The 2,500-nt window shown below is 39.9% G+C and overlaps 1 protein-coding gene across 1 annotated transcript in view; it reads right to left on the bottom strand.

The window, feature by feature from the left end:
- LOC125033670 (innexin inx2-like) overlaps positions 1 to 1,386 on the bottom strand; it is a 400,069-nt gene extending 398,683 nt beyond the window's left edge. Inside the window, exon 1 of the mRNA XM_047625434.1 lies at positions 1,375 to 1,386. The gene's annotated coding sequence lies outside the window, so the exon portion shown is untranslated. The remainder of the gene's footprint in view (positions 1 to 1,374) is intronic.
- Between the last annotated feature and the right edge of the window lie 1,114 nt (positions 1,387 to 2,500).

Raw genomic sequence — 2,500 nt, 5'->3', positions numbered from 1 at the left:
TATTGATAATAATCATAACTACAACAATTAAGTTAAACAATAAAATGAATATATATAAAAGGAATATATAAACCTTCGTCGTCCCATTCAGGATGACCCAGTGTACATACAGCGACTCATTCTCTTCGACAACCCACGCCTCGCCCCCTTCTCAAAGTTACGTTAACCCACAAGTTAACCCACTCGAAGTAACCCTCCCAAGTTACTTTCCAAGTGACTCTCATCTTCCCAATATCCTTAAACTAGCGGTTAAACCTCGCACCCACTCTGTTAGATTCCCTCACACTTCAGGCAACTTTGAGAGCCGGAGCAAACATAAAAAGTGTTTATCAACAATGGAATCTTTGGTTTTCCTCTCTCTACCTCTGCTGTATGTACAAGGATTGGTCGTCTTATGAAAGGATTTAATTTACAAGTGGTTTTGCTTTTTTTTTATATTTGTGTTTATGTATGTATATAAATGTACTCGTATATGTTATATGTATGTATGTATAAAAAATATATATGCATGTATGTATGTATATATGAATGTATGTATATACATGTATATGTATGTTTATGGATATATGCGTCTATTTACTGTTTGTATGCGCGTGTCTAGAAAACTTGGTCATACTATGGAAAACTTTTTATCATTTTTATTATCATTATCATCATCATCATCATCATCATCATCATCATCATCATCATCATCATCATCATCACACACACACACACACACACACACACACACACACACACACACACACACACACATTGTAATTGTACATAATTCTTCCTCTCTTTTTGTGAATGTATGAAACCAAAAAACGTTTTCTAAACTAGCGATCGCTCTAAACAATCTTATTTCTTAGGACAATAAAGGGTGTTTTCCTATCGTTCAGCTTGATGCAAATGAGAGTGACTAGCGTGCGTCTTCGAGTCACCCAGAAACGCACATCCTTTTCATCCCATCTTCCCTCTGATTGCAAAATAAATCTTATCGTTTCACCATCTTCACATTTTTTTTTTTCTTTTCGTTTTTCTGAAGGGTTTATAATGAGAGTGGAATACAGGGGCCAGGTTATTTGTACATGTTCGCACACACAAATACACCCTCATCCCTACCCCCCCCCCCCCACATATATATATATATATGCATAAATTTATATGTATGTATGTATGTATGCACACACACACACACACACACACACACACACACACACACACACACACACACACACACACACACACACATACACACACACACGCACACACACACGGCCAGAATAGTATGCTACATACTTACTCAGTTGCGAAAATATATGACTATTCTCAGTGAGCCATGCAAGTGAGGGGACTCGTTCTCTTTGACAGCATTCAGGGGGTACTTACCCATCTTCCCTCCTGTGGACAAGAAGAAAGAGACAGACATTAGTTATTGCATTTTTAAAAATATATCAAATGATGCAGTTAGTGCGCTAACAAAAGAGTATACACATTTTGAAACCTTTAAGCCTAGATTTAGACAAGATCAGAAACTCTAATACCAAGGAACTCGCTCAATATATCCCTTTAGTCTGACATACTTTTTTTAAAAGAATTTAAAATCAAATGTTCGTCATAAAAAAATCCTCCGAGTCTTAAGTCCGATATCTGTTAAACTTTGGGACTTAGACGGGAGCGGAGACAAGGATCAAGGACCGGGAAAGAAAATGTATCATCTCTACAGTGTTTGCTTTCACACAGACACGCGAGGATACATACATATAAGTACAGGCTTACGCATACACAGTTTTCTGTTATATTAGATGTATACACGTATTTAGGTATGGATCGATTATATCAGATAACAAAAATACCCACACACTAATGGCAACAACAAAAAAACAAGATTTTTAATTACCTTACACAACCGTATATGCTATATATTTACTAATGATCGGCTGCTACACTAAGCTCTTACGATTAGTAAAAAATAATAATGAAAACACAATCGAACTTAAAAATACAAGAAAAAGAACACATCTTCACGACTTCTCTCTCTCTCTCTCTCATTAGGTCTCCCTCGCCATGACAACCCAGGTCCATCCGGCACGGCTGTACGTCACGCAACCGCCAGATGGAATTAGCACCTTCACCACCAATCACATTACCATTAACTCGGTCCCGTTATAGTATCACATCTGCATAATAACGGCTGCAACCTGAGGACCAACGTCAGGTGGCTGCTCCAACAATGCTGACGGAGGTTCTCGTGGCGTGGGAAGGGGGCGGGGCAAAGCGGGGAGGGGGGAGGGGTTGGGGGAGGGGGAGGGGTTGGGGGAGGGGACAATGCGGGAAGTGAAGTGAAGTGAGTGAAGTAGGAGGAGTAAGAGCAGGAGGAAATAAGGGGTAGTGTGTAGGAGGAACGGACGGACGTAAGGAAGGGTCAAAGAGCAGGAAAGAGAGAGAGAGAGAGAGAGAGAGAGAGAGAGAGAGAGAGAGAGAGAGAGAGAGAGAGAGAGAGAGAGAGAGAGAG

Source organism: Penaeus chinensis, chromosome 2 (genome assembly GCF_019202785.1).
Source record: "Penaeus chinensis breed Huanghai No. 1 chromosome 2, ASM1920278v2, whole genome shotgun sequence".
In the NCBI taxonomy this organism is placed as follows: Eukaryota; Metazoa; Arthropoda; class Malacostraca; order Decapoda; family Penaeidae; genus Penaeus; species Penaeus chinensis.
Note: the sequence above shows the minus strand (reverse complement) of the source record. Positions and strands in the feature narration are given on the sequence as shown.